This window comes from Orycteropus afer, unplaced genomic scaffold (genome assembly GCF_000298275.1).
Source record: "Orycteropus afer afer isolate SDZICR_OR568_19922 unplaced genomic scaffold, OryAfe1.0 scaffold00456, whole genome shotgun sequence".
Lineage (NCBI taxonomy): Eukaryota > Metazoa > Chordata > Mammalia > Tubulidentata > Orycteropodidae > Orycteropus > Orycteropus afer.
Window position 1 is genome coordinate 781710 of NW_006922043.1, and position 13024 is coordinate 794733.

Genomic DNA, 13024 nt, shown 5'->3' on the forward strand with positions numbered 1-13024 from the left:
GGAGGGGCCCTAGCCATCTTTTCACATGCTCCTGTGATGGTCTGATCCCACCAGATTGTGGGGCTCCAGGGAAGGGACCCTAACCATCTTTTTATTTCTGGCATCTGGTGCCATGATTAAGCACTGTGCTCAGCACATCTATAACACCATCAGATAATGAAATGAATGAACAAATAGCAACTCTTCCCCCCATCCCCTGCCAGCTCCATGTTCCAATAAAACAGACCATCTTGGATGTCTCTAGTAGGAATAAACATGGCCAAAGTTCAGAAAAAGAGAATGTTCCAGCAGGGGCCTTTGGGAAACAAGACAGAAAAGACCTGAGGGAGTAGTGGGAATTTCAGCTTCTTTTTAGGGCAGAAGGCTCTCTGTTGCCCCTCAACCCACACAGCCTCTTCCTTGGGGCCATGAGTGTCAACACCTAACCGCCTCCAGATGAGGGGTCCTCAAGGCCTCATGACGGAGAATGTAGCAGGAGGTAGAGCAATGGGATCTCTCATTCACTGCTAGAGGGGATATAAAATGGTACTGCCACTTTGGAAGGCAGTCTGGCCCACTTCTTACAAAGCTCAATCTGAACTGACTACAGGATCCAGCAGTCATGCTCCTAAGTGCTCGGCCAGATGACTAAAAATTCTTGCTCACACAAAACCCTGCACACTTATATTTATAGCAGCTCCATTCATCATTGTTAAAACTTGGAAGCAACCAAGATGTCTTCCAACAAGTGAATGGATAAACAAACTGTGATACATCCACATAATGGAATATTGTTCAGCAATAAAAAGATCAATATGCAAGTTCAAGTTGAAGCTGAAGAAAACTAACACAAGTCCACGAAAGCCAAATATGACCCACCTGAACTTAGAGACCATCTGAAGAATAGATTTGATGCACTGAACACCAGTGACTGAAGACCAGGCAAGTTGTGGGATGACATCAAGAGCATTATACATGAAGAAAGCAAAAGGTCATTAAAAAGGCAGCAAAGGTAGATACATTCCTTGGAAAAATCAATTATGGGAGAATAGAAGGGCTGTGTATTCACAGGGAGACAACTCATGGGGCAGGAGTGCATGGGAGGGAAGGACACAAGGAACAGGTAACTATGGGGAGGAAGTGGGAGGGAAGCTGTTGCATTGTGGTAAATTATAGTCAATGTCATGAGACAAAGTATATGTGAGCTGCTGTATGGAAAGTGAATTTGCTCTGTAAACTTTCACCCAAATCACAATTAAAAATATATAAATAAATAAATAAAAGACAGCAAAGGAAGAAAAGACCAAAATTAATGTCAGAAGAGACTCTGAAACTTGCTCTTGAATGGAGAGTAGCTAAAGTGAAAGGAAAAAAAACATTGAAATAAAAGAGCTGAACAGAAGATTTCTAATGGCAGCCTGAAAAGACAAAGTATTATAATGAAATGTGCAAAGACCTGGAGTTACAAAACCTAAAGGGAAGAACATGCTCAGAATTTCTTAAGCTGAAAGAACTGAAGAAAAAATTCAAGCCTCGAACTGCAATATTGAAGAATCTTATGGGCAAAATATTGAAAGCAGCAGGAAACTTCAAAAGAAGATGGAAGGAATACAGTCACTGTACCAAAAACAATTGGTCAATGGTCAATCATTTCAGGAGGCAGCATACGATCAAGAACCAATGATACTGAAGGAAGAAGTCCAAACTGTGCTGAAAGAACTGGCGAAAAACAAGGCTCTAAGAGTTGACGTAATATCTGCTGAGATGTTTCAGCAAATGGCTGCAGCTCTGGTGGCACTTATTCATTTTTGGAAATTTGGAAGACAGCTACCTGGCCAACTGACTGGAAGAAATCCATATTTGTGCCCAGTGCAAAGAAAAATGATCCAACAGAATGTGGAAATTATCAAACAATATCATTAATATCACATTGCAAGTAAAATTTTACTAAAGATAATTCAAAAACAGTTCCAGCAATATATTGAGAGAGAATTTCCAGAAATGCAAGCTGGATTCCGAAAAGGTCATGGAACAAGGGATATCATTGCTGATGTCAGATGGATCTTAGCTAAAAGCAAACAATACCAGAAAACTGTTTATCTGTGGTTTACTGACTATGCAAGGGTATTCAACTGTGTGGATCATCACAAATTATGGATAACACAACATTGAGAAGCATGGGAATTCCAGAACACTTAATTGTGCTCATGAGGAACCTGTACATAGACCAAGAGGCTGTCATTCGAACAGAGCAAGGGGATACTGAATGGCTTAAAATCAGGGAGAGTGTATGTCAGAGTTGTATCTTTCACCATGCTTATCCAATCTGTATGCTAACCAAATAATCCAAGAAGTGGAGTTTATGAAGAAGGACATAACATAAGGATTGAAAGAAGAATCATTAACAGCTTACAATATGCAGAAGACACAATCTTGCTTGTTGAAAGTGAAGAAGACTTGAAGCACTTACTGATGAAGATCAAAGACGACAGTATTCAGTATGGATTATATTTCAACATAAAGAAAATAAAAATCTTCACAATTGGACCAGTAAGCAACATCAAGATAAATGGAGAAAAGACTGAAGTTGTCAAATATTCCATTTTACTTGGGTCCACAATCAACACTCACGGAAGCAGTATTCAAGAAATCAGGTGTCATATTGCACTGGGCAAATCTGCTGCAAAAGACCTCTTTAATGTCTTGAAGTGCAAATATTTCACTTTGAAGACTAAGGTGTATCTAACCAGAGCCATGGTATTCTCAGTTGCCTCATATGCATGTGAAAGCTGGATAATGAATAAGGAAGACTGAAGAAGAATTGATGCCTTTGAGTTGTGGTGTTGGTGAAGAATACTGAAAATAACATGGACTGCCAGGAGAATGGACAAATCTGTCCTGGAAGAAGTGCAGTCAGAATGCTTCTTAGAAGCAAGAATGGCACACTTTTATCTCACCAATTTGGTCATGTTGTCAGAAGGAACCAGTCCCTGGAGAAAGATATCATGTTTGGTGAAATGGAGGGTCTGAGGAAAAGGGGAAGACCCTCAATGAGATGGATTGACACAGTGGCTGCAATGATGGGCTCAAGCACAGCAAGGATTATGAGGATGGCAGAGGACAGACCAATGTTTTGTTCTGTTGTACATGGATGGGGTCACTATGAATTGGAGCTCATTTGATGGCACCTAACAAAAAAAAAAAAAAAAAAAAAAATCACTGCCATCGAGTCGGATCCAACTCATAGCAACCCCTCCTTGGGTTTCTGAGGCAGTATCACTGCGGAAGTAGATTGCCCAACCTTCCTTTCAAGAAGCGGCTGCTAGGTTTGAACTCCCAGACTTCTGGTTAGCAGTCAAGTGCCTTAGGCACTATGCCACCAGAGCTCCTAACAACAACAACAACAAATAAAAATAAATGAGCTCTCAAATCACAAAAAACACATGGAGGGACCTCAGATACACACTGCTAAGTGAAAGAAGCCAGTCTAAAAAGTCTGCAGGCAAAGTTGTAGAGACATTGAACAGAACAGTAGTTGCCAGGAGCTGGGAACAGGGGGAACAGGTGGAGCACAGGGCATTTTTAGGGCAGTGACACTATTCTGCGTGATACTATAATGGTAGACACAGAACATGATGCATTTGTCTAAACCCACAGGGCTATACAACACAGAGTGAGCCCTCATGGAAACTATGGACTTTAGTGGATAATAATGTATTATTAAATGTCCATCTATTATAACAAGTGCGCTTCCCTAATGCAAGACGGTAACAACAAGGGGAAACTGTGAGTAGGGGGAGATGGACTACAATGGGGTATGTGGGAACTCTGTGCTTCCTTACATTTTTTCCTGTAAACCTAAAACTATTCTAAAAAATAAGGTGTGTTTTTTTAAAAGCCTCATGACTGGGCTAGTTCTTTTGCAGGTAGGCACCTCTAAGCAGAGATTCATCCAAATCAAACCAGCAAGGGAGGTTGGTAGGACATCTATCTGCTACTGAGAACCATGGGAAGGGACAAGGCTGGTAATGGCACCTAGTAACATGAAGGTGAGGCAGATCCAGCCAAAGGCCCCTCAGGAAGATGTCAAAGGTGTTGAGATACAGTATCCCAGCCCTGGCCAGGGACCCCAGGAGATGACATAGGATCATGAATGACCATGGAGCTGGGTCAATGGAGGAGTACTCCCAGGGTTGGAGGTTCCAGGGCCACATCCACCATCACACTCTTTACTGCAGGGGACCAGCACCATCACACAGAATTTTTCTACTTTCCCATTGTAAAATGGCTACGAGCATCAGTGACCCTTTTCAGCTCCTTTCCAGGGATCCTGGCTGCCATTCCTAGGGGGCACACTGGAATCTGCAGTGCCCATAGAGCAAGTACAATGTGTGAGTATTTGTTCCATATTGTTCCACAGAGAAGCACTGAAAAGCAGCAAGGCAGGGTATTTTACCTGATAGGCAAGATATTCTACCTGGCAGGCAAGGTGTTGTACCTGACAAGTGAGACCTTCTACCTGAACAGGTAAGGCATTCTAAATTGGCAAGGCACTGTACCTAACGGGTAATGTGCTGTCCCTGACAGCCAGATGTTCTACCTAATAGGCAAGGCATTCTACCTGACAGGCAAGATGCTGTACCTGACAGGCAAGGTGTTCTACCTGGCAGACAAGGTGTTCTACCTGATGGACAAGGCATTATACCTAACAGGTACTTAACCGCACCTGACATGGACAGTGTCAGGCTAGAACCCTTCCTGACCAGCCTGACCTGAGTGCCCCAGGGACAAGCCCCTGGAAGCTTACCAAATACCTCATGGCACTCAAGATCCAGAGCCTCACAGGAGAGAATCTGAATCTCACATTGATGTATCTGAAGCCAAAATCCACTCTCCAGAGCAGAGGGAGAGTCATGAGCATAGCTGCTGATCCCCAGAACGAGGGGGCTGAGCTCAGAGACTCAGTTCTGGCTTCTCTGACCCCAACTAGCTTCCTGACTCTAAGTGAGGTGGGTACCAGCCTCAGTTTCCCATCTGAAAGGAAAATGAAGTGGAGAAAGGTAGCAGAGGGCAATTTCAATTCTGCAAATCTACAAGTGCTCATGCCTACTTTCAAAGTACTTTGTCAATCCCTGAATGATATACACTGTCATTCCAGACAAAAGTAGCTGCCTGCTACTGGGAAAGAGTCAGCCCTAGACTGGCCACCCCACACTTCACTCTATCTCTATTATGTGCTTACTTGCCGACCTGGCTACCTCCCGCCAATCCATCTGTTTGGCCCATACATGCACACAATTCAAAAGATGCTGGAGGGAATTATACGCCGGGCACCCACTGTGAAACAATAGCCCCAGCTTTCTATCCATGCTTCCACATAATCTAAGCACAGACAAGCCTAGATTGTCAGGTTTTCTTTCTTTCAGCAGTGATGAATTAGTACTGTGGGGAACATTCTTCATGCTGCTTGTCTTTATTTAATATATCATGGACAGTCATCTAGTTCCATATTCTTTTAGCTGCAGTGCTGATTCTATTCTATGGATGTACAAGTTGTTGTTGTTGTTAAGTGCTGTCGAGTCACTCTGACTCCCAATGACCCTAGGGACAACAGAACGAAACACTATCAGGTCCTGCACCATCCTCACAGTTGCCATGCTTGAGCCCATTGCTGCAGCCACTGTGTCAATCCATCTTGTTGAGGGCCTTCCTCTTTTTCACTGACCCTCTGCTTTACCAAGCATGATGTTCCTCTCCAGGGACTGCTCCCTCTTGATAACATGTCCAAAGTACATGAAAGGAAGTCTTGTCATCTTTACTTCTAAGGAGCATTCTGGCTGTACTTCTTCCAAGACAGATTTGTTTGCTCTTCTGGCAGTCCAGGTATATTCATTATTCTTCACCAACACCATGATTCAAAGGAATCAATTCTTCTTTGGTCTTCCTTATTCATTCATTTTCCAGCTCTCACACACATAGGAGGTGATTGAAAATACCATGGCTTGGGTCAGGTACACCTAGTTCTCAACAGGAAACATTCCTACAGTTAGAATTGCTCAATTGAAGAGCTCATGCATTGTAATATTCTAGAAGACATTGCAAAATGCCTTTCACTCACTCTTGTCAACAGTGCACATCCTAAGCATTTGTTCTCTGCCATCTGGGGAAGTAAGAAATGCGTTATCTCTGGGGATTATTCTATTCCTTCTTCATGACTAAGATTAAACATCTTCTCACATGCTTACAAGTTATTTGTAATGTTTTTTTTTTTTAAGAATTATTCATGCCTGTTTACCATTTTTTGTTTGGTGGCTGGCCTTTTTTAATTGATTTGCAGAAACTGTTTGCATATTAAAAGCCTATCAGCCTCCTTTCTATTATGTATCTTATAAATACGTTCATTACAGTGGTTGGTTGTGTTTTGCTCAGGCCAGGCAGAAAATTTTAACTTTCCAGAGTTAAAATGTTTTCCTTTATAACTTCTGGGGTTTATGTCATGCTTAGAATGAACTTCTCATCTCCAGATTGTAAAACTCAGCCTCCCATGTTTTCTTCTAGTAGTTTTATGGTTTCATTGTTAAAGTTCAAATCTTTGCACTATCTGGAATGCATTTTGGTGCAAGGACAAGGCAAGGATTCAGTTTCTTTTTCCCAGATGGCTCCTTCCTTGATTCCTGCCCAATCCAATGACTAAGCCTTCCTTTCCCAGCTGACGTGAAGTGCCACCTTTATCAAATCCGAAATTCCTATGTGTATCACCCTTTAAAAGCAACTGCTACACCCCCATCCAACTGACTGTGCACCTCACTTGACTGTCCCGCATGGTGGAGGTTCTGCTGTCCAAGAAGTTTCCCATAATACAACTTCCACTCCCTCTCCTTCAGTGTGGCCCATGGATGGCTCCAGAGTCCACAGTGGGAAGAGCTCAGGTGGGTACGTGGTTTTGTCAATGCAAGATTACTTACAATACTGAAAAACTGGAAACAACCCAAATGTCCAACAATAAAGAGTGCATTAAATTAATGAGGAGCCCATCCAGAGGTCAGGAATGATACACAGATGCCTACAGTATCTTGTGAGGGTCTCCAGGTGGTCCAAACAGTTAAGTGCTTGGCTATTAACTGAAAGGTTGATGGTCCAAGTCCACCCAGAGGCACCTCAGAAGACAGGCCTGGTAATCTGCTTCTGAAAAGTCACAGCCGTGAAAAACACAGGTCGCCATGAGTCAGCATCAACACCACGGCAACTGTTCTTTGTTTTAGACTATAATTTGAGAAAGTCCAAGTCTGCTGTGCTCAGACCCAAAGCCTCCACCTCCAGCAGGGACAGGAGCTCTACTGAGTGGCCAGGCCCGAGGTCTGTGAGCTGGTGTCTTGAGATCAACACAGTGCTGTTTCTCCCTCCAGTCTCTTTCTTTTGTCCCCAGACAGAGTCCAGTTTGGGAATGATGGCTGATATTTATCTTCTTATTGTATGTATTATTGTATGTATTATGTTTATCTTTTTGTATTTTCCAAAGTAACTGTAATGAAGACGTATCTTTTTTCATTAAAAAAAAAAAAAGTATGTATTATAAACTAAAGAGGAAAAGGAGGAGAGGGCTGAAGCAAAAGGGCATCCTTGAGAGGCCATGGCCTGGCCTCCTTGCTCACCTCCTGACTGAGTGTCTCTCTTCTCAGCATCTGCCTCATGTTTACCTCCAATACCAGGCAAGCTGCTGCCTGGCCCCCGTGCACACCCTCCAAGTCCCTGTGCCCTTCATCTCAAGGTAGGTTCATGTTAGGGAGAGACAAGGAGAGGGACACAGACCTGGGCAGAGTAGGGCTTGACTGGGTCCTGGCTCAGCTCTGGCCATGAGTGTGACCTCTGATGACCTGACCTCTGACCCAGGGTGTCACTGACACTCAAATGGGCACTCTCTGCCCTGCAGAGCTGTCATGAAAGCCGGGTGACCAGAGGGAGGTGAGGCATGCTTTGTGCTGCAGGCTTAGACTTGGTCTGTCTAGCGGGGCCGGACCCTCCTCACCCTGAAGCCCCAGCTCCAGACTGGGCTCTATCTTCCTCATTCGGCACAGTGACATACAAAGCACAGGAGCTTAGCAAATGAGGAATTAAGTTTTAGGAGGTGGTTCTTTCAACCTCCTTAGCAAAACCATCCACACTGCTTTAAATGTTGTTGTTGGATGGCATCAACTCAATTCTGACTCATAGTGACTCTATAGGACAGAGTAGAGCAGAATCAGAGGGTTTCCCAGGCTGTGATCTTCACCAGAGCAGAGAGTCCATCCATTAAGTTGTGTTTAGAAGCACTATTTTCACACATTCAAATGGGTGGTAAACTCTCACCTTCCATGTGGGAGACCAAGGTTCCATTCCAGGCCAGTGCACCTCATGCACAGCCACCACCCGCCTGGCAGTGGAGATTTGCATGTTGCTGTGATGCTGAACAGGTTTCAGCAGAGCTTCCAGACTAAGATGGACTAGGAAGAAAGGCCTGGAGATCTACTGCCAAAAACCAGCCAATGAAAACCCAGTGGATCACAACAGTCTGATCCATAACCAATCATGGGGATGGCTCAGGACTGGGCAGCCTTTTGTTCCATAGTGCATGGGGTCGCCAGGAGTCAGGGGCCAACAGGAGCTGGGAGCTCACTTGACAGCAGCTAGCAGCTGCAACAACATTTTGATTCACTTCCAACATTTTGAAGCTTAGCAAGGCACACAACTGGTATACCACAAATGATTTTTTGGGGGGCTGCTTAATAAGGCAGACCATAGTTCTTCGGTAAGCAGCTCTAGGTTTAGAGTCAGGGGCTTTGGCACAGAACCTGTGGCTCAATAAAGACCATGATTAACAACAGCTTCATTGCACCGGTTTCTAAGGCCAAGTGCTTCACGCATGCTCTCTCATCCCCATTCCAACTGGAAGCTGCCCACATCTCCACCCATTTCAGAGCTGTAAAAACTAAGGCTGGGAACACAATCAGAGGAGAGACAGGGCAGCAGGCTGTGCTGACAGAGGGTGGAGGAATTGTCCAAGATGCTCTTCTAATGGGTTGCTCTCTTTCATTGCCTCCCTCTGGACCCTCAGCCCCCATCTCCCAGGGAGTGTCCCCACTGGAAGAGAGCAAAAATCCTCAGACAGGAAGCACTGTGCGCCAAGTTAGGGATCAGGATGGATGCTGAGAGGGAACCAGGCCTGCCAAGCTGGCCCTGGCAGCCTTGAGAACCCCACTTCACAGATCCCTGGGGTGTTAGGAAAGTTAGAGTGGAAAGAAAGGTAGCAGCAAGACTGGGAGTGAAACCAGCTGAGTTGTCAGAAAAAAATGTGCCAAACACAAGCCTGACATATCCCAGAGAAGGGCGGCTGGGGCAGCACAGATGCCAGGGCTTGTGCTATTGGAGAAATCTGATCAGAAAACACTGACTGGGAAGAGACCAGACCAGGCCTCTTCAGAGGCTGGTTTGCTTTTTTTTTCTTTTTTCCACCAAGATACTGACCAGGCATCAACGTTTGTGCAGAAAGGCTGCTGCCAGTAGCTCCTGCTCTCATTTGGGTTTAACATCACCACAGTGAGAGCCAGCTCCTGGAAACCGAGAGGCAGGCACAGAAGAGTTAAGTCAGAGACACCTCCTGAGTAACCAGCCCAGAGAGTATGGCCCTGAGCAGTAGCACAATGCCCACAGTGCTAGGTCTGTGTCCAGGGCTGATGAGCATGAGGTGGGCATCCCTGGGGCATCGCAAACAATCCCATCAACCCTGGAAGTCTTGAAGAGCAGAAGCTCAAAGGCAAAGATGGGGTTGAGAGTGGGCAGAAGCTGATGGTATTTAAAGAATTCTCCAAACATGGTTGAAAGTGGGGAGGGTTTCTGGAAGTTATTTATAGGGAAAGATGATTGATCCTGGAATTAAAAGGAGTTTGGTGTGAAGTTATACTCAAGGGCCTGGAAAGATTCATCTGAAAAGATTGCAGATAAGAAGAAGCAGGGTGACAGCTGGGGGAATGATCAAGAGATAGGGCAGGGTTTGGTGGTGAGAGGGGAGAAGAGGGAGCTGCAAAGAGGGGGGCAGTGGAGTCTCAGGGGACCACATTCCAGTCTCAGATCTGTTTCTTATTCACTGAGTCACCTTAATGTCCTCACCCACAGAAGGAAGACACCAATACTGATCTGTCGGGCTTGCTGAGTGACTGAGAAAGCAGCTGGGTCATAGGAGGAATTCAGAAATTGCTCAGCCACATGCCAGTGGGACTGGAGATGCCAGAAGGAATGCTCATGTCCTGTTATGTACACATCATGTACACACACATACCCTGCTGCCAACTGGTCACTGGCTTGGGGAGTCCTTGAAAGAGCTGAGATGGCTGAAGTTGCTATGTGAAGCAGGGTGACAAATCACTGAATCCCTATTAGTGTCAGACAGAGGAAAACCCAGGGGCACCTTGAGCCCATGGATCCTTACCTGACAAGTGTGATAGGCATATTCCCTACAGACTCCCATAGAAAGTGTTTTCCCATTCTCCTTGAACTGTTCACTAAGTGACCCTGAAAATCCTCCATTTCTTCTGGCCTTTCTGGGAGCATCAAACCCAGCATACTCAACTCTGCCAGACACTTGGGTGGGTGAACGTAGGCACTCTCCCAGAGTCTTCTGTTGCACCCCCAGGAAAGCCCAGGCAGCCATATGTATGAGAGCCTCCCAGGTCTCCTGACATCTGCCCACCCTGTTTCAGAAAGCCTGTCTCAAACATAGCACACTGGGTTGAGTGATACCTTCAAAGTTTATGGAACACTTGCACTTCAATCTAATAACCATTTGTTAGGCACCTCCCATGCTGCCACTCTGTGCAGTATAACAGATCTAGACCGACCAGTCTGTTTTTGTGAAGGTCTGGATTGTGCCTCCTTATACTCTCATCACAAAACCGTGGGGTAAACAGCATCAGCTCCATTTTACATAGGAGGAAACTGAGGCTTAGAAGGAAGACTATTTATTTGAAGTCTCACCATAAGAGTGTTACAGCACCAGCAACCCAAGCCAAGCGTATGATTTTTCACAATGTCTAGTAGAGCTGGGCTGCAATAACCTCCCTTGGCCTCTAGATGGACCATTTCCACACTTGGTCTATGGTCAGACACTTAAGTTTGAGGCTTCAGGGTCCTTACAATGAACTAGGGCTTCACTTTACCATTCTTTACTGTGAATTCTGCCTGCCAAGGTGACCTGAAATGAGAAATGCCTAGGATCACATATGTAGGATAAGCCCCATTTTCTTAGTTTCAAATAAATGAAATCCCAAACTTTTCACATGGCATAGTAGAATCTGCCCAGGGCAAGAAGTAGGGGTAGGTAAATTACTCAGGCAGTAAAATTTCTGAGAAATTCAGCAATTCTCTAGCACTTCTGGTCCACTTTAAGGGAAAAGCAAGAGTGTAACTTTTTGAGTCTTGTCCTTGGCAAGCCTGAGGACTCATCAGATTTTTGGACACATCATGGGTGTTTGCTAATACGATGAAAGGGTGGGTTCAGCGACTGAGCCTCGGGGCCCTGCTTCTCTCAAGGGCTTTGATTTTTCTCTTCTGAAATACTGATAGCTTAAAGATGTGGATCATGTCACAGTCCAGCTTCCCTCACCCAGAAGAGCTTCTGGCTAAGCTATACCAGCTTAGAGCGTGGAACATCTGATCAATCACCCAATCTCTGCCCTGACCTCAGAGGGGGATGTCTAGTGGCCTCTCACCCTTATCTTTTACAACATTCGGCTTACTGGCAGGGATTCCCACATTATCTTCCATCATGTGTTGTTAGCTGATATTAAACAGACAGTACCTACCTGGCTATACTCCCTATCACTCTTTCCTTCCCCCTAAAATGGAAAAAGTGACACAGACTCAGGCAGCTCACAAACACTCTGGTGGTGGCTGAACGCCTCATTCCTGACCTAATCCCCGAGATTGCATCTGACACAGGACAAGGAGGACATCCTGGAGACCAAGACCCAGGGTGGCTTTGGAAAGTTGGTGCTGAAAGGCATGGAGCCCTCCTAAAGCCCAAGCCCCAGCACACACTATCAATGGGGCCAGAAACAACAGATGGGGGCGGGGGACAAGGGCAAAGGGCCATCCATGTGGCCATCAGCTCCACCAACTCCCTCCTATTCTCCCAGACTCTACTGCCGGGTAAAGACCCCAGAGAAAAAGAAAGAAGTGGCCAAGCCTCCAGTGGGGGCCCAAACGCACCTCACTATGGCACTCAAATACTTGGAAGGCCCTTCATCTAAACAATGGTGTGCTCCAGAAAGAGTGGACAAAGGAGGATTATTTCCATAAATCAAATGCTATTGACTGCTAATCAGAAGGCTGGTGGTTCAAATCCACCAGCCACTCCTCGGAAAGAAGGTTGGGCAATCTACTTCTGTAGTGATATCACCTCGGAAACCCAAGGAAGGGTCGTTATGAGTCGCATCCAACTCGATGGCAGTGAGTTTGGTTTGTTTAATTCTGCCATTTAGCAGTTGTGAGACTTCTCTGGGCCTCAGTTTTCTCACCTACAAAACGGGGATGGTATCTTTACCTTAGAAAGACGCCATCAGAATAAAATAGCATGTGAAGGCACTTAGGATAAGGTTAAAAACAAAAAACAAACAAAAAAAAAGGAGTGGAGTGGAGGGGAGGGGGAAGAAGGAGAAGAACCAGAGAATCTTAGCTTTCATTTCCAGTGATACTTCCCAAGGAAACTTCATTCCTCCCTCGCATCTCCGGCACTCTTTCCTCCTCACTTCACAAGTCCTTGGAAGTACCTGGTCTCCAGCAAGACTTTGGAAGTACCTGGACCCACAGTTGGTACAGAACACAGCAGACCATCCCCTAGGGCCCAGAGACCAGCGGCCCCCCAGCTTTTCTCCACAGGGCCTGCCAGTTGGGCAAGTCACCCATCTGTCCACCACATCACCCGAGCTCCAGGGGACAAAAGGGACATCGACTCCACTTACACCCCCTTGTGCTGTCAGCCACACTGACCAGGCTTTGGAGAACAGCCCCTCCC

General features: G+C 45.5%; 1 protein-coding gene across 1 annotated transcript in view; it reads right to left on the reverse strand.

Annotated features, from left to right (window-relative positions):
- Nucleotides 1–13024, reverse strand: part of COL5A1 (collagen type V alpha 1 chain) — a 195452-nt gene that overhangs the window by 168601 nt on the left and 13827 nt on the right. The window lies entirely within an intron of this gene.